At 29.8% G+C, this 20,689-nt stretch overlaps 2 long non-coding RNA genes across 3 annotated transcripts; one reads left to right on the top strand and one right to left on the bottom strand.

Annotated features, from left to right (window-relative positions):
* Window positions 1–7,475: 7,475 nt before the first annotated feature.
* Window positions 7,476–11,294, top strand: LOC137807739 (uncharacterized). 2 transcript variants are annotated; one of them, XR_011080593.1, is made up of 4 exons: window positions 7,476–7,624; window positions 7,767–7,792; window positions 7,900–8,025; window positions 10,900–11,294. It is a non-coding gene; the product is annotated as an uncharacterized lncRNA (long non-coding RNA). The 2 variants fall into 2 exon arrangements; XR_011080594.1 differs by lacking the exon at window positions 7,767–7,792.
* On the bottom strand, window positions 9,725–10,818 carry LOC137807740 (uncharacterized). The gene is made up of 2 exons (XR_011080595.1): window positions 10,284–10,818; window positions 9,725–10,116 (listed from the first exon to the last, which is right to left on the bottom strand). It is a non-coding gene; the product is annotated as an uncharacterized lncRNA (long non-coding RNA).
* Window positions 11,295–20,689: the final 9,395 nt, after the last annotated feature.

Genomic DNA, 20,689 nt, shown 5'->3' with positions numbered 1-20,689 from the left:
GGTTGGATGATCACGCCACTAGAAGGATGGTTGCTCCTAGATGAGTGTGTTGCCGCCACTTGAGGACACCATGGATCCTTCAAGATGAGACTAGAGAAGAAGGCTCAAAAGCTCTCCAATGATCACTCAAAATTTGAGTATAGTTTCTTTTCTTCAAAATTCAAATCTGAAATTTACAAAGAGAGCACCTCTATTTATAGCCTAAGGTGCTGAAATGTAAGCTACACAAATCCAAAAACTCCCTCCCAAAAAGCTTCTAGAATTGGCGCCTAAATCAATGCATGAGGAAGGTGTGACCTCTTCCTTCACTTTGCCACCTCCTTTTCTACTCCTACACCTATTTACTAACACACACCCCCTAAGACTCCTAACTAAAGATTAAAAGATGCTTTAACAATAGAGGTTTCTAATGTTTCCCTCTAAGAACCTTCAACAATATTCTTTATTATTTAATACTTGGCCTTGCCCTTCATAGGATGGACTTGGGTTTGGGCTTGGGCTTTGGGCTTGGGCCTCTCTTTATTTTATGTCTTCTTTTAATTTTGAGAAGACTAGAAGGAAGAACTTCAAGTGTGATGGTGAATTGCCTCTTCCTTCATTAATAAAAACCTCCTTTACTTGACTCTCATCAAGTGGTGTCGACATTTTATATGGACTTGTGATATTTTGAAAAAAGGTATAGCTACTGCTAATTGGGATACGATTTGTTCTTCCCTTGAGAATGCAGGTTTGAAAATTATTAACCTTCACCATAAAAATAATGCATATCTTCTTAAGCTTGCTTGGAACTTTGCTTATAGCAACAGGCCTTGGTCTTTGCTCTTGAAAGCAAGGGTCCTTAAATCAAAATACGAGTTTCGATTGGTTTATAGATCTTCATCTTTTTGGCTTGGAATTAAAAAAATTTATTCTACTATACTTGATTATACTTCTTGGACTGTTGGTACAAGTTCTTTTATTAATTTCTAGAATGATAAATGGTGTGCTACTACTTCTTTAGCAAATATTGCAAGATTATCTGATGGTGCTAGTATTTCAGATACAGTCTCTCAGTTTTGGACAGATGGTGATTGGAATATTCCTTTGTCTTTACAGTAGATGCCTAATCTTTTTAGTCATATCATGGTTGGGGCGGAACAGCATATTCCTAATTGAATTCTAGATGAGTATGGTCGTCTCACTCTTAAATCGGCTAGGACTTTTTTCATGGATCCAGGAGTTTCCTGTGGTTGAGGTAAATTTATTTGGTCTTCATATATTTCGCCTTCCAAAGGTCCTGTCCTTTGGATAGTTTTTCATGTGTGGCTTCCTACAGATCAGCATATTCAAAATAAAGGTCTGCATATTTGTTCTGTGTGTACGCTTTGTGAAAAGCACGAGAAATCTATTCAACATTTATTTTTTGAATTATCTAATGCTTAGCATATTTGGAGTTGGGTTTGACACATTTTTCCTACTTATCATTTCTCTAATAAGGATGATCTTCTTTCTTTTATTAAGAGTGATGGTAGTTCTTTGGTTAAATTGATTAAGCTTGTTGTGATAACTTTTTCTATTTGGATGATATGGCATATGAGGAATTATGCTCGTTTTCAGGATAAGATTGAGGTTTCTAAAGCTAATTTGGTTATTAAAGATTTAACTTGTCTAGTGGGTAATTCGTCTAAAGTTTCAATGAAAAATAATATGTTCGATTTAAATGTGCTCAAATTTTTTGGTATTAACACTTGTACTGGTAAAGTTCTACGTCATCTTCTTGTTAGATGGGAGTTTCCTTCACCAGGCTGGGTTAAAATTAACACTGATGGGATGCAAGGGGATATCCTGGTCTTGCTACTTGTGGAGGTATTTTTTGTGGGATTATGGGAGAATTTATTGGAGCTTTTTCTGCGTTTCTTGGAGTTCATATTGCTTTGATTGCTGAGTTTTATGGGGTTATACATGCTATGGAGGAAACTCAAAAGATGTGGCTTACTAATGTCTAGCTGGAATGTGATTCTGCTTTGGTTTGTGTTGCGTTTATTGCTAGGACAAATGTTCCTTAGATGCTTCGTAATCGATGAAATACTTGTCTTAATTACTGTGGGAAAATTAGGTTTAGGGTTACTCATATTTTTCGTGAAGGGAATGCGTGTGATAAGTTGGCTAATTTATGATTTACTCATAGAGAATATTTTCATTGCTATAATAGGCTTCCATCTAGTATGTTCTTAGAATTATTTATGAATAGGTATAGTCTACCTATGTATCATTTTTGTTAACATATGAGTTTTGGTCTAGTCCCCCATATTTTTGTTTTTTTTAATAATATTTTTTTCATGTGATGACAAATGATTGTTGTTACTTGAAGTGTCAACCTAACTGAGATCTCAAGTTACATAATGATGCCTAACATAAAAGTTTTTATTTAAAAAAAAATTATGAAATGGTCTAAATTATAAACATAGAAAGTAAAATAAAATATAAAATCGGAAATATATTTTTTTTAGGAAAGTATGTAATTTAACCTCCACTTACTTTTAATGAAAGCAATCTTCATGCATTGACAGATAATTTTGTATAAATAAAATAAATTATAATAAACTTTAAAATATCTCACCAATTTATATGTTGTTGATGTGAATTCCATTATGGAAAATAATAATCAGAATAAGTAATTGAGAAGTTTTGTAAGTAGTTTGAAACAACTTATAAAAGAATGAAAGTAATGTTTTCTAAAATTTATAAATAAAAAGGATCCTATATAATTTTCTAAAATTTAAATAAAGTTGTTTATAAATTGAAAAAAAAGTTATTTGAATAATTTTTTTATGTACATATCTCTTCATTTTATAAATAGCTCTATTTAATTTTAAGAATTTATGTCAAAGTCATATTTTTATTTTTAAGTAACTTCACTGAAAATTGGATAGGCCGTGCATAACAGAAAATGCTTATAAATAAAAGTGTTGTTTTAATATGAATTATATATATATATATATATATATATATTAATTACTTAAATTTTTAAAAATTTAATTTATATATGTAATTATCTTTTATTTATAAACAACTTTATTTAATTTTAATATAACTTACATATAAGATCTATATTTAAATAACTTACTTCTTTTAATTAAATGATGTTTTGCTCAGACAAGAATACATTTATTCCCGCCTAGAATGCACACACTATCAACCTATCACAGTATATATGAATACAAATAAAAATATTAAACTATAAACAATATAGTTAATAAAATCTTAGTTTTTAACAACGTCTACTTTTTATATATTGACATCATAACAAGTTTTATGTTCAACTAATAAAAATTAAAATGAATGATAATGAAATTTTTATATATTACTATTATTACATTACTCTTATTTTTAATATATTAAATATTGTTTTTTTATTTAATATTATTTTTATAAATAAATATTTTGTAAAGAATTTTTTTTATACGTTTAAAGAAACAAATTTGAATTAAATAAATAATGCATATTTTATAATTTAAATGTTATAAATAATTTTTATATATTACAAAATAAACTTTAATACTGAAAATTATGGATCATAATTTAGCTTAAATAAGAGAAAAGCGACAATTCCTGTTCACATGAAAAACAAGTTGTATAATATTTTTTTTTTTAGAATTTAGTTGTTCAAGCTGTTAATTATGTGTTTAAGCGATAAATTATATTACTCAAAGTGACTGATCTAAAAGTTTATTGTTCTTACAACAAGGACCAAGAATATTCGAAAAAGGTTAATTAGACTTAATTTCTTTCCTTGGTGGGAACTCTTGACTTCTTCTCTTGGCTGGTACTCTCGGTTAATGCTCTCGGCTGACACTCTCGGCTTCTCCTCTAGGCTGGTGCTCTCGGCTTCTCTTCTAGGCTGGTGCTCTCGGCTACTCTTCTAGACTGGTGCTCTCGGCTTCTCCTCACGACAGGTGGGGGGTACCTGCAAGTCGCTCCGATGCCAAAGTCAGAAAAGGTTTAATATTCATCAGATAAAATCAGTCTTACCTCTTTCTGTCGCTGAACTCCTATTTATAGAGTTTCTTTAATGGGCTTTCCCTTTACTCTTGGGCCTTCTTTCTGCACCTTTTTTATTATTTGTGCACCCCTCTTGCAAGTTTTTATCTAATTGGGCTTTTACAACTTTTATATTTTTGTTTTATTCTTTTGTCTTCATTGCTTTCGGTCAAAACCTCTCGGTTTTAACTTAATCATCTTAATTGTTATACTATGTAGTTCTCGGCATGAACCTCTCGGTTTTACCCTATCAGTACACTAGCCCCCCAAGACAGAAATATTTTAAGGTCTTGTAAAATATTCATGTCTTAATAAATTATAGTATATTTGACATTTGATTTGATTTGATATTGAATGCCTCGGTTTTTGTGCCTTAACTTGCTGAGTTAAGTTGATTTGACGTGAACTTCTTGTTGCAACCGTTAGATTATACCTTTTTGAACGGTTTAAGATTGCTGTAACTTTGGGTTATAAATAGGGTCTTCTTCTAAATTTTTACGAATGTGTTTCGTTGTGTATTGAGAAAAGCAGCTTTCTTTCAATCTGTAACCAGTTCGTGCAAAGGTAATGTCTCTTTCAAGTTTTTCTGCTTCTGATGATTTTTCAAGCGCGGGTGGTGAATCAACTGGGCGAGTGGTGCGAGAAGAGGATCGTCAAGACTCGAAGTCTTCATCTGCTACCCCTTCTTGTATGAATGATTCAAATGGAGCACCGGCTGTTGATGCTCCTCAAGAATTCGGCATTGTATTGCCTCAGAGAAATCTTCGTCCAGTTACCAATGGGTTAATCCTAAAGTCCGAGAGTATTTGTCCAAATATCGTTCTGCTATCGAACTTCGTAGTTTCCTTTCCCATTCTCAAATTTATTATTCTGACATTGAAAATGATATTATTTCTTTTCGGCGTGTTGGAGATGCCGACAATGTTTGTCATGGTCGAGAGGGTGATAGTTATGAGTTTTTTTATTTTTATGCTTGCTTTTTTAGAGATCTTCATATTCGGTTGCCTTTGAACAACTTTCAAATAGGTGTCCTTAAATTCCTTAATGTCGCACCTACTCAGCTTCATCCGAATGGTTGGGCTTTTACAACTTTTATATTTTTGTTTTATTCTTTTGTCTTCATTGCTTTCGGTCAAAACCTCTCGATTTTAACTTAATCATCTTAATTGTTATACTATGTAGTTCTCGGCATGAACCTCTCGGTTTTACCCTATCAGTACATTTATAAAAGAAAAATGTTAAACAAATTTTAAGAACTGAAGTGAAAACACTAACACACGTGATCTAGTGGATAAAACTTTTCCTTTTCCTGATTTAAGTTAAGATTAGATAATGATGTTTATAAATTGCAGTTTACATGTAATGATCCATGCATTATAAAGTGTTCAATGAAAAAATAGCATAAAATATTAAAAAATAAATATAATAATTTATGATATTCGAGAATGAGATATGACTATATATTTTACATATGAATGTAGTATTTATGAATGATTTTATTATATAGTGGATTATTGATGTGAAACGACCATTAAGAATAAAAAAAATGAAAGTATTAAATAGTGATAAATCAATAATTTTTTTTCTAACCACCTAAAAATGAGATTTAATAAGTTTTTGTGTAAGTTTTTAAGAAGTTTATAAGTTGTTAGAATTAGATTAGATTGTTAATTTAAGATTTAAGATTTAGAATTTCTAATTTTTTTTAAAGTCATTTAATTATTCATATATTATGTTGAATGGATGATTTGTATTATAATTAAATTAATACAATCATTTTTTTATCACAATTAATACAATCACTTAACAATATTTATTTTTAATTTGTTGTCACATGAGCTATGAACTATTATAATACTGTTTTGAGAAGAAAGTATAGAAAGATATATATTGTATGAATTTATTTACTTATATATTTTTAAAATCTTTCTTTTAATTTTGGATGTATTATATGGAAATATATATATATATATATATATATTGGAAAATAGTTTATATATATTTATAAATTAATTAGGTTATATATATTAATAAAAACACATAAGTTCTTTATTTTTTTTATCCACATTTTTATTTTTGTTTTTACAACAAGGACCAAGAATACTCGAAAAAGGTTAACAAGACTTAATTTCTTTCCTTGGTGGGAACTCTTGACTTCTTCTCTTGGCTGGTACTCTCGGTTAATGCTCTCGGCTGACACTCTCGGCTTCTCCTCTAGGCTGGTGCTCTCGGCTTCTCTTCTAGGCTGGTGCTCTCGGCTACTCTTCTAGACTGGTGCTCTCGGCTTCTCCTCACGACAGGTGGGGGTACCTGCAAGTTGCTCCGATGCCAAAGTCAGAAAAGGTTTAATATTCATCAGATAAAATCACTCTTACCTCTTTCTATCTCTGAACTCCTATTTATAGAGTTTCTTTAATGGGCTTTCCCTTTACTCTTGGGCCTTCTTTCTGCACCTTTTTTATTATTTGTGCACCCCTCTTGCAAGTTTTTATCTAATTGGGCTTTTACAACTTTTATATTTTTGTTTTATTCTTTTGTCTTCATTGCTTTCGGTCAAAACCTCTCGGTTTTAACTTAATCATCTTAATTGTTATACTATGTAGTTCTCGGCATGAACCTCTCGATTTTACCCTATCAGTACAATTTTTATTATTATTATTATTATATATATATATATTATTTTATGGATATTCGTATTTTTTAAATATCAAATTATATATATATATATATATATATTTAAAAAATATTAAATTATTTTTTAAAAGTACGACTAAATAAAGATAAAGATTGAATATTCAAAATATTTTTCTGTCTATTATTAAAAAAATATAAAATTATTGTTAAAAATATCTTCATTAATTAAATTATAACAATAATCAAATTGTATGGAATATATTACTTTTAATTTTTTCAATTTTAAAAAATTATAAATTTTATTTTTTTCAATTTTAAAAAATTATAAATTTTATTTATTTTTTTCTTGTGAATTTTTATCAAGATTAAAAAAGTATTATAATTTATTTGATTTTCCTAAAAAAATAAAAATTGAATTACAATATGAAATAAATAAATAAAAAGTATGAAGTTACATTTTTTAGTGTAGAATAAATATATATTTAGACAAGTTTCCACATAAAAGAATCTTAAAAATTAAAATAAGAAAAATAATAATTAAGAATTAAGTTTCTATGCTGTAAAAGTGAACTTAAATGTACATTAAAAATAAAGAAATTACGTAAAATTTTCAGTTAATATATAAATTGATTTTAATCTTAATTTTTAGTTTTTTTTTTCTTCTTCTTATTCTTTGTTAGAACTGGTGTTCTTAACTAAAACTACTAGCATTTTTTGTATGGTGTCAACTGAACCAGAGACCATCGTCTTCATGGTGGGGTCCACTACTTTAGGGTTTGCACTTTGCATACATATATCTATTTTTTACTCTCTTTTTTTTCATTCATTTTCCATCTAAATTCTCCATACTTTGTCATCTGTATCTTGTGTACGCTTTCTCAAGTTTGTTCACACTCACGCATTGTCAAATATATCAATTTCTTAACTCTGCAATTAAATTGTTCTCTATGTTGCACGATCAAGCATGTAGGTTCGTTGCCACTCAGTATTTTTGTAATTTTTTGTTTTCTGGTTAGAATTCCTGATGAATGCAATTGTTGCCAGTAATTGGTGTGACTTTCACTTCTTTATGGGTAATGAATCTGAATAGATGTAATTGTTGTGATTTGTAGGTTATATTTTGGATTAACTTTGCAAGGTGGTGGTTTGTTTGTTCCCAATTTTGATGGCATCTCTTGCATTTCGCTTAAAGTTGATTCTTCGATAATAAGATCTTTGACCTTTTGGGTTGTGTTTTAAGTGCAGGCATAGAGGGCAAGGCTGGCTGTACAAGGAGAACAAAGAGGTGCAGCGGGAAAAAAGATTGTTGATTCTGATATTAAACTAGTCTTTGATGATTCTTACATTTTTAAATGGATGAGTCTTATCAAGGTATGTTGACTATTGTTAATTACGACCTGTTTGTGATGATTCTGACATTTGCTTGGTTTGTTTTGCTTACAATTGGGGTCCCTCCGACCTACGAGGGGTGTGTGTGTGTTCCTGCTTAATTTCTCTGTTCTGGAGCAGTATCCTCAAGTCCTGTTTTTGACTAAAACATTTCACCCAACCTTCACTATAAGGTAGGATGGACGTGTCTTTAAATCTGTTATGGTTGTACCCCGACCTTTTTACTTATGAATAGCAACTTTATGATTTCTGAGGAGAATTATTTATCGTTTTTTTTTTCACAAAAATTTCAGTGATGCATGGTTTCTGAAATTTTCTAAGTAATGGATTGATTATAAAACATTTATGGATTCGTTTGGTGCATGGAATTGGATTTGTCGTTCAAAATTGTAATTCCAATTCCAATTCTAATTGGTTTGGAATTATAATTCCTATGTTTGTGTTGCGTAATGAATTAGAGATTACAATTACAATTCTAAGTTTAATTTCAATCTCGTTTTTGACATCTCTATTTAGCTAGGAGTAGTTATGGGTACAATTATGATAGTTGGGGTGGATAGGTGGTGGAGATGGTAGGTAGTGATAGGAGTGGTGGTGGAGGTAATGGTGAAGAGTGGAAGAGTGGTAATGGCAATTGATGTGGTAAGAATGGTGATTGGTGATGGTAGGAGTGACAATGGTTATCGGAGGTGGGGGGAATGGGTAAGGTGATGTTGGCAACAACCAAAATTATGAGAGTGACACGGTAGCAATCATTGTTGGCTGTGGTAATTACAAGGACAACAATGATGATTGGAGTGGTGGTAGTTGGGCAAGGGGGTGGCACTATGACGGCAATCAGTGGGAGTCAGGTGGCAGTGATTGGTGTTAGGGATTGTGATGGTAGGGGTGATGACATTGTGTGTGGTAGCTGGAGCAACAAAGACGGAGAGAACAACAGAATAGTGAGGATGAACATAGGAATTGTAATTTAGCGGCGGGTAGAGGTTTGGAACTGAGAAATGTTCGCTTTAATTATGTTAGAATTCCGTGGAATTGGACTTTAGAGTTGTGGTTCCAATTCTAGATGAACTTCTAAATGTCATAATTCCAAGTCCAAGCACCATTTCCATTTCCAATTTCGTGCATCAACCGGACACTAATGATCGTTTGCATCAGGAATAAATGGGAAATGAAAAGGTTGTTACCTTATATACTTTCAGCCCTGCTACGAACCATCAGCATTGAAATGAAAAGTTCTGTCACTTCTATCAGAAACATATTTAATGCTCTTATGTGATGCTTATAAATGATGAGTGTTTGTGGTTGGTCTTATTAGTTGGTTTGGTTACCTTCGAAATGATGGAAAAACCAATAATGCTAACCTTTTAGGAGGCTGATAAGTTAAAGAAACCTAAGCTCTGTGAATGCTATTAATTAACTCCCTTTCAGTTTACAACTAATTGGAATTTGAAAGCCATTGATTTGTTTTTAATTGCTTGGTCAATTACTTTTGTTTTTCTTGTGTTTTTTAAGTTGATGGATAACTTTTTTCTGTTGGATTTTGTATTCTGAACATATCTTCATGGCTATTGGTTAAAAATCAAATTAGCCTGGATGACCCCCATATGGCAAATAAATAAGGTTGTTAAATCGTTTTTTACTTCTTACGTGGCATATAGGGGGCCAGACAAGTCCATCATTTCATAAATCAGAGTAAATAACAATCAACATCATCAAAACTTACATAACTTTCTTCATATCTTATTGAGTGACTTGTCAGCCTGCATGTATGACTCCCTTGTGTCAAATGAAAACGCTGAGTTCCTTTTGACAAGCTTCTTACATAGAGTACAGGGAGTCAGCCAAACTCACCATTTTACCAATCATAATAAATAGCAATTATATCTTCAAAACTTGTACAACTCTCCTCATAAATGATTGACTAGTTAGCCTGCATGACTCCCCTCATGCCAAATAAAAAGGCTGACAATTTCTTTGACAGGCTTCTTACATGGCATTCAGGGAGCCAGGCAAGCGCATCATTTCACCAATGGGAGAGATAACAATTTTCATCTTGAACTTGACTAGAATCTGCATCATCAAAACAATACAGTATCAGATTCCAAAACTCAGAAAGATTTAATTAAACACATATACTGGGTAAATGCTAGCTAATTCACTGCGTCACATGTGAGTGTGATGAGATGAGTGAGAGAAAGAAACAGTCTCGTTTGACAGCAAAATCAAGAGCTACGTACCCTTAATTATGTAACAGAGGGACAGAAAGAGTAAAAGAAGGCCAACAAAGAGGAGGGGAATGCTCAGTTCTTGTGCTTTACTCATAAAATGACTTTGAGCTCCAAGCAGGTCTCTGTAGTTTTTGCTTCTGGAACCAATAAACCTATGGGGTATTTAAGGAGACGGAAATGAGCGGAGAGACAAGAGAAAATCCACGAAAAAGAGGGGAAAAAAGGAAGAATTAAGGGTACAATTGGCAAAGGCGGCAACCAAGCCTTGGTTGTAACAAATAGTTCCACCAGATAAAGCCAAACCTGCCTGGGTTTTACAGGTCGTCTTTTTTGGATTTTTTCCCTCGGAAAAGATGAACCTCCCTCCCCACACAAGCAAATCCTCTTTTAAAAATTTTTCATCCTTCACTCTTTTCAGTTACATGTAAGATATGAGATGTGCTTCTTATCTGTCAATTTTCTCTTGTTGAAACTTGAAAACTTTTTTAATTATGGGACCGTTTAGTCTTTAACCTTTAATCATTACTGTTTCATTGATCAGCACAATTAATTAATTATCTTATTATTATTGAATGCACTACCCTGCTAGCAAAAGGGTCAATGACTTAGTGTGATGAATTTCCAGACGATGCCAAAACCAGTCAATAAGACAAGGCCAGAGTTGCAGTGAGCGTTAGCTGAGTTTGATGCTGGGGTCCGTCTCTCCCAGAACCGAAGCTGGATCAAAATATGGACAAATGTGATCATCTAACTCATACTCCATCACCATCAAACAGTACCTAATATAATAGAAAATTTGTGCAGTGTCCATCACTGGATTAAAATATCTCTAGCCGTTGTGTAAGTATGTTTCATCCTTTAACTATATTAACCATTTAATTATTAAGAGAAAAGAACTGTACTAGCAGAAGACAAAAGGCTTCTATTTTACTTCTTGTTTTAAACAAAGTATTAGTGTAATAATTATACTTCATATATGTGGGTACCCCACATGAATCCTAAGCTTTAGCTTTTTACAAATGTTACTCTAAATTATCTACTGTGGCCCCAAGAGATTAAAAGGCATAATTTCAAAGTTCCAGTGTGGTCTCAAGGTATGTATATCATATCTCTGCTTAGTGCCAAATGAGGGAGTTGGGACCACTAATCCGTTTAGTCATTTCATTTTTAAAGGAATTTAATAAGGGCACTTGGCCAATCTAGGACCACATGCAACTGCGCATAAGGGAACACAAGCATCAATCCATATCCCAAAGATATGACTCATCTTCATATGGTTGTGTCTGTGTGTACAAGGTGCAACCATGGTTGGGATATAGCAATTGGCTAAGTTATTTAGAAAACACTTTATTATAATGTTTCTTCCCTATATTCACTTCTTCCTCCTCTTTTATCTCATAACATATATCTGTGTTTTAAGATCCAAAAATAAGGTTTATAATTTGAGCTCCAGTCTGTCCATCCAAGTTATTAACATCTGCACGTGATAAAACGGATTAAAATTTAAAAATAATATAAATTACACGAAACATTCAATATTATATTAAATATAAGTAGATGCATTTCATAATAGTATTGATGGCATGGCAACAAATATTAATTATAAGTATAAATATTAATCAGCTGAGATAAAAAATAATTACTGAATAAGATAACATATGGTTAAAAATGATAACTATATTTAAAATTTATTGTATACACATTTAATATTAATGTATTTAAATGTATAAAATAATAATTACAATAATTAATAATAATAATAATAATTACAAGAAGTATTAATAATAATGTAAATTATATGAAGCATTGATTATAATATTAATCACTAGAAATATTTAAGGATAATATTGACTACATTAAGTATTAACAATAATACTATATTTAAATATTTTTTTATTCTGCCATATTTTTTTTATCGGCAATGAATTAATAAAATAAAATGAAACACTTAAGGAGTATTCCAACCCTTATACATACTCAGCAACTCAACATTTAAAAAAAAAAAAAAAAAAAAAACTTACTTAAACTCTCAGATACCTCCACCCCTTACAAACCCAAAGGGAAGGAAAAACACATTATTCTGCCATATTTGAACTAGATTTGTCTTTCTCTCATAAATTTAAATTGTTTTTTAATCACATGACACCTATCCACTTTTGTGAACAATTGTGTGATTTTTTTAGTCCCGATTTAAAAAAACTCAGGGTAATATTAGGTTAAATTGAAAATTGAAAATATTAAATTTATGGAAATAAATAAAAATTAAATTTGATTAAACTTGTTAGATAAATAATTTAAATAAAATGACTTGTATAGATAAAAATAAATATAAAATTTTAAAAAATAAATAGAAGCACTAAACAATTTAATAAAAATGTAATTATTTTTAAAAAATATAGAATTATAATTACATAATAATATGCTTTTTCATTTTATTTATATAATAAAAATTATGTAGGTATAATTTTTATTTCATTTTACATTGACTCTTACACTAATGGTTTCAAAACCTACAAGTAAGTCAAAACATTATATTTAATATTCAAAGTACAACTCTTTAAAAAATTTAATTTTTTATTTTATTTTAAACGTTTTGATTTGACTGTGATCTTACCTATTTAACATATATATATAAATATAAAAGTATGGGTGTAATTTTATGATTATAATTTTAAATTTTATCTCAATAAATTATTAATAGATGGCAGAAAATAGATATGCATCCAAACGGATATTTTTGTGTGTGAATATTTTACTTCTTAAAATACCAAAATATAATTAAATTAATAAAAAAAAGTTACATTATAAATAATAAAGATGTTTTACAATTATAAAACTTATGATATAAGGTTGTGAAGGTGTTTCAAGTTTTTTTCATTTCTCTTTTATATAAGTTAGAATCCTTTGTTTAAGAAAAATAATTTTTTTTTATTTGAAGGGATGATGAAAAAGTTGACTATTGTGCAAGATTGTGTGATTATTCACTATGATAGTCAAAGAGTTACTCATCTAGTCGATCATCAACTCTGTCAAGAGAAGATCAAACACATAAACGTTAGACTGCACTTCATGAGAGACTTTGTTGAATCTACAAAGGTCATAAACGTGAAGATAGCCCCAAAGGAGAATCTCGTTTATATGTTTATAAAATCCATGTCAAGATTGAGGTTAAAACGATGTTTGAAGTGAATTAGTTTTTTGTTTGAAGATTATGGTGAGAGTTCTTCCATGATTTGGAGTCAAGATGGAGAATTGTGATAATTGACTTTATATCATGTTCAATAAATGATCTCTTGGTGAGCTCAGTTAGCCAAATGATGATATCATCTTATGGAACGGAACAAATGATTGTCTACTAGGGACAATCTAGTAGTGTTGATACTAGTTAAATCGTGTAGCACATCCTCTTGTAACTTTCTTAACACGTTTTGATTATGGTTCTTAGATTCTATATATAAAGACTAATGTGTGTATAGATGATACATCGTATCTTGTGAAACTATCTGAACATAGAACCTTCTAGTATTAATAAAAGTTTTTTCTTTAAATATTTTTATTGTGTTTTCCGGTTTGTTAGTGTTGCAAACACAAATGCTTTTACTTACTTTTGTACATGCAAGGTAAAATTGCTTACTTTTGTACATGCAAGGTAAAATTGCTCTTGTATAAGAGAGAAAGTAATAAAAAACATGCATGAAATTGTAGGTTTAGTTTTTGAAAGAATTAGATTAATTTGAATTAATAGTTTAAATTTGTTTTTTTATTTCTTTGTGCCTATTTAAACTTTTCCACTTATTTAGATGTTTGTGCCTTGGGAGTAGGGGTGTTCATGGATTGAATTTTTCAAGATCCAGTCTAGATCCAATCCAACTCCAATAAAATAGATTGGATCTAAAATCCATATCAATTTTAAATGAATCAAATTAATTTGGATTTTTTCAATTCCATTTAAATTTGGATTAAATCTAGATTAAATTTACTTTGTTAATTAGATTGAATTATCATCCAGAATTGATTGTTAACTCTCCTGAGCAGTTTCAAGTATTGTTAACTCTCTTTTACAACCGCCAAATCTAGTGACAATGTTTCTAATTAAGTCTCTATTATTCCTTCCAACATGACAATACAAACTAGTAATAAATTTCTTTCTTTTTTCAGTTGTTGGATTCTTGATAGTGTTGCTACTGACCATATTTGTTCATCCTTAACTCATTTTACTTCATGTCATCAAATTAATCTTATTTGTCTCAAATTACCAAATGGAAATCAAGTCATTGTCAATTATTCTGGAAGTGTTTTTCTCAATCAAAATCATGTCATAAACAATGTTCTGTATATTCCTTGTTTCACTTTAACCTTCTTTCAGTAGCAAAACTGATTGATAATTTATCTTGTGTTCTTACCTTTGACTCTAATGGTTGTCACATTTAGGATAAGAATTCCTTGAAAATAATTGGTCCAACTGATTGATAAGTCTTTTAGCTTGCAAACCTGCACTCACTCCTATTGATAATCATGCATAATTGTCTTATACTAGGAGTGTTTGATGAGTATAATTTTATTCACACTCAATAGTTTTAATCATACATTATTGAACTATAATAATAAATAAATCCATTTTTTAATTAATATTCATATAATTAGGTTTATTTGGGTCTTAACTATTATTTTTGTTAATTTTGTGTTTTTAGAGTAAATGGTCTGAAGGAAATGTCTACCTTTGTGGGTGGGTCAAATATGCAAAAGTCCAAGTTACTTCTTTGAATCAAAACAGAAGAAAATATTTGAGAGGATTTTATGCAAAAGTAAGAGAGATTTTCTCCTCCCAAGTAGGAGCCAGATATTCTCCACTATTTTCTTCACCATCTTCTCAAGGATCTTCTCCATCATTTTCTCCACTATCTTCTCCACCAGAAGTGATGCCTCCATCATGGAATGTGGAGGACGTTGCATGGAGCATGCCTAGTTAAGGAGAGTCAGGGCAACACATAGAATACACCAATATCTTTGAGTGCAAAGCTTCTTCCTTTGTTTATTTTTCTGCATTTTTTATCTTTGTATTTTTGCCTCTGCATGGAAGGCTAAACCTTTTTGGTTGATTCCTTTGTAATTCCCCATTCAATTCTCAGGTTCTGATCAATAAAAGTTTTGTTTTTCAAAGTAATTGTTTTAATATTCTATTATCTTGGAAAACTGGTTTTTGTGAGAGGTTGTACTTGAACGCATGATTGAGAGTCTTCATTATCTTAAACTTTGGTTTATTAGTTAGTTCGCATTGTTCTAATTAATTTCTTGGACGCATGATTCAAGAGAGAAGAGATAAGAATTTCCATGGAGTATAAGCATGGAACAAAGTGGGTACAATTAAACCAATAGACACATGCTTTACTGGTAAGTTTCAGTTGAATTAGATTGATGCATGTTCAATCTAGTTTAACTCTATTTGAGGATTGAGAAATGACTAATCTTTAGAGAACCTGTGAAGAATTCAATGGTGGATGAACATGGAGATCAACCGCTTTTTATTTGTTATTTTAATTTTTTTTATATTTTATCTTTATTGTTATTGCTAAGATAGATTTTGAACACTGATTTACTGATTTCACTATTGGATTCGTTGAGAGACGAGTTGGAGTTATCTGACCATAATTATACTATCATTTCTTTAGTGTTAGACAAATCTAAGTTGGAATCATTTTAATGTGACAGCAAAATGACAACTAACATCCTTTCACAGATATTCAAGCCTACATAAGATTGATTGGAAGACTTATGTATCTCACTAATATCCGAACTGACATATTTTATGTGCAACAACTTTCTCAATTTCTTGTTAAACCTACAAGTACTCACTATACTGTAGCAGCAACTTTATTTTTCTCTTCCAACACTTCTACGCATCTAAAAGCCTTTTGTGACAGTGATTGAAGTAGATGTTGTGATTCAAGACTATCAATGACTAGTTTTAGTGTGTATCTTGAGAATTCTCTCATATCCTAGAAATCAAATAAGCAAGGAATAATGTCAAAGAGTTCATGTGAACTTTATACATATGTCTAACATTTATTTTGTCTTTTATAATTTTAACCTTTATTAACTCTTTATTTTATATTCTCTCTCCTTAGTTAGACCTAAAATGAATGTAGTGCTAGAAAAAATATTTTTTTTCATATCATTTGTCTTCTTTTTTTGTGTTTATTTCGGTTCGATTTTGTTCATCTAATTTTTTTTTTATAATACTTTTTCATCCACATCAATTTTACATTGAAAGATTTATCACACAATCATATAGAATGTCTACTATGTTGACAAATGATATGTATGATTTTTTTTTTTACTTGTAATGTAATGAGATGACGCATCATCATATTATATGAAAGAAAATAGATAGAATGTTATAATAAAAATAAGTATAAGAACAAAAATAAATATTTTTTTTTAAAGAGCAAGTTAAAAAAGTTATTATAATAGTATAAACAAAATACTAGTATTTCTTTTTAAAAAGCTTTATCAAAATTTTAGAATTTATTAAACATTACTTATAAAATATTTTGAGAATAAAAAGCTTATTTAAGTTATTAATTAATATATTAAAATAAATATGGCAACAAATTATTTTCTTTAAGAATTTTGAATTGATTGTAAGCCTGTCTATACATAACCATGTTTTATTTTTTATTTTTAATAGTTATTTTCTATAATTTTAATCCCTCTATTTTTTCTACGAGTTTAAGTATTTGTATTTTTCATAAGTGATTCATACATGTCCTCCATAAATATTTCATGTGTAAGGATAATTTTTAATGATGGTAACTATTATATTTAAGAACTCAAGATTTATGAAATATTGGAATTTATTAAATTGATTCATCCTCATTGAAAAAAAATATGATACACTTAATTATGAGCAAAGTTAATTATGACTAGAAGAAATAGAAGGTAGAAATTTTCACTTAAATATACATGAAAGTGACAAAAGAACTTCATAAGGTATAATATTTAAATTGAGAATTTGTATAACAATTTAATTACTTTACATTAAAATTAAACTTGTCACAACAAAATAAACAAAAATAAAATAAAAGGGAGGTCTATATATCAATATAATGAACAAAACTTCAGGGTTTAGCTTTACAACTTTAAGAGTCGAATATGCTTGTATATACATAATAATAAATATGAAAATTCTAGAATTTTAGATTATTGCACTCACTATCAATTTCACAATTCACCTCAAATCATTGTTTGTTCATCATAAGCATACACATATGTATTTACATATTAATTATATTCTTCAAGGAATATCTATTTAAGCTTTCCAAAAAATTTATATTAAGTCAGTTTTGTGAGAGATTTCGTCATTCTTATATAAGCATCTCACTTCAGTTTCATGAGTACGTGGTAAGTTTAAAACATTCAAAATCAAAGACTCATAGTGTGCCAGATGTGCAATAAACTCATCTTCAATTTCTCTCTACAGGATGTCTTAATCTACATAACTTAGACCATTAGTGAAGTCAGAGATCTCTTTATAGATTCTAATAATTAATATACTATATTAAACTATCACCCCCAAATAATCTCATATTATATATATATATATATATATATATATATTTGTGTATCACAATTCACTCAGATTAGTTCAAGAAATCAGTCAATTATACAATTCAATAATTTCTACATATATAGGAAAAACTACAACAACCCATTTAATTATGAGCGTCAAATGATACATCCGCTTAAGCAAGAAAATTCAAATGATATACCTCCGTTTAAGCGACAGTATCAGATGAAACACTCATTAGAGTATCAAATCATACTATCACTTAGCAACTCAGACGAAGTCTCTTATGCCAACACATGGACACTTTTTGTAAACAAAACTCTATGTGTATGGGTGGTTGAAGAATACCAAACTTATATAGGTAGTAGATGGACTTCAAACTCAACTAAAGAGTTTTAAACATACATGCAACTTGAGAACTTAAAACTTAACATGAAGCAAATGATTATGCTACAAAAAAATTTCACAAAAAACACTATCTCTATTCCAATTCCATTAATCAAAACTCTGTAAGGTAACTTGCCTTACTGAAACTTTATGCTTTCGAGAACTATTCGCTTGGATGAGAAAAGCGTTCAACATTAGAAGCTCTTAAAATGAACTTTTTTTTATCAATTTCTTAAAATGAACCTGTTTAGCTAAGACAAAGTTTGAAAAGATGTAGGTAGAGAAAAGATAGACCAAAAACTTTAGAGAGAGAAAAAGAGAGAGAAGGTTTGCATGTAAAAAGAGAACAAAAAGATAAAAATATGATGTTAAATAACTCCATGCAAATCACATCTTTATCCAGATCATAAACTTGAAACACTTAAATGATGTGAAATATAAGATTTAAGATAAATTTGAAGTTGATAATAGAATTAATTTTGTTAGACTACTTACATTGAAGAGGATAGTTAAATTATAATAAAAGTGAAAAACAACCAATTTAGTAAATATTATTTTGACATTTTGATGAATGTTACAAATCAAACCTTGTTGTCATTAATAACCATATGGTTGAAGAAGAAAAAAATATAGTGTTGGTGACTTAAAAAGTTTGTGGTGCAGATATATGCAATTAAAAACAAACTATAGCTACATGCACAAAACACAAAGATCTCAATGAAAACTATGAAGTTGTTGAAGGTGCTCTGCAAGCAATATAAAGGAAAGATGTTTTGCAAATCTATATTCTTCTCACAACAATAAATGAAAAGTTGATAAAAAGGAGCAAGATTTTATCTTTTTTTCACGATAGTTATCCATATAAAAAATATTGTTAGTAGAATAAACCTCTCTTTTAATAATTTTTTTGTAATAAACTTAGTTACGGTGAAAAGTATTCTAAAGAACAGTACTATTAAGAAATTATTGAAAAAGATAGCATTGGCAATGAACATTTACTTTCCCATAACAAGAATCTAGTTCACATCGAGTGGTAGTACCATTCACATAACACAATTTTTTTTACCTTCATTGACAAATCAATCAACAAAAAATAAGTAAAGAAAGCGTTATGATTGTGAAAGCGAAAGAAAATTAGGTAATTTCTACATCAACAATTTTTTTATGATATTTTTTTATAAATATTCTCTATATTTCATAATGGATAAAAAGTGTTCTTAGTGTAGCATAAATGCTAAAAAAAATTGATTTGTTATTCAGATAGTAAATATAAATAATTGATGGTTAAAATCTTGGTTGCTAATTAGATACCAATTTAGAAATTATTTAGCAATAATAAAAACTAATTTAGAAACTAAAATATTTTTTAGTATCTAAAATGGTATATAATTTAGTCACTATAACAACTAATTATTCTTGATATCTAAAATTGATTTATATTTCATGATTTTCTTGTAATGGTAAAACTAAAATAAATAAATAAAATAGAATATATAATTTTTTAAAGAGCTGGATCTTCTATTTCAATATCTCTTATGATATCTATATAATAAATTAGTACAAAACGACTAATTAGCATTATATATATTAAAAATGTTTTTGTTTTTTTAATTTTCTTAAATCAAACACATCTATTTCAAACTTTTTTTCTTGTGTTATTTGTATTTTTATTATTATGAGTTCTACTCAATACTTAGTATTCTTTTATATAATAATAACAAGATTAGAGCAATTGAACTCTGATTATTTAAACTGGTGAGTGAAGAATGAATGGTGGACTTGCGTAGAGTACTATTGGTGGCTTTTTTCACCAACGATACCACGATGACTAAGCAGTAGCTGTTGATTTTGGCTTAATCCCAAGTCCCACATCGGTGGGTTCATTGTTTGGGAAGGAGGTTTGAGGGTTATAAATTAAACTCTTCTCCTTCACTGTTATATATCCCAATTTGTAATATCTTCTCTCATAGTAATAAAAGTGAGCTGTTTTTGCTGTGCTCGGAGATTAGGCTAAACAGGCCGAACTCCGTTAACAATTTTCGGGTGTGTTCTTTCCTCTTTATCTCTTTTATTATTCCGCTTTATTTATTCAATATTATTTGTCGGGTAGCTCTGTTAGGGTTTTGTTTTAGTGGGAAAATTACCCGTTTTTCCCAACAAGTGGTATCAAGAGCCGAAGGTTCGCCTTGGGTTGTTTGAAATTATTTGTAATATTGAATATTATATTTTGAGTTTGTAATGGCAAATCAAGAAGAAGAAGCCAAGGATGTATCCAGAGTGTCGGGCTCCTCTTCATCATGGTCGAGGTTCCCGGTGTCCACCTTGAAATTGGCGGTGGAAATATTTGATGGCACTGGACATTTTGGCATGTGGCAAGGAGAGGTCTTGGACTCTCTTTTTCAACAGGGTCTTGATATTGCTATTGAAGGAGAGAAACCAAAAGAGGTAGAGGAGAAAGATT

The sequence above is a fragment of the Phaseolus vulgaris genome, chromosome 3, assembly GCF_000499845.2.
Source record: "Phaseolus vulgaris cultivar G19833 chromosome 3, P. vulgaris v2.0, whole genome shotgun sequence".
Classification (NCBI taxonomy): Eukaryota; Viridiplantae; Streptophyta; class Magnoliopsida; order Fabales; family Fabaceae; genus Phaseolus; species Phaseolus vulgaris.
This window is presented reverse-complemented; position numbering and strand designations above follow the sequence as displayed.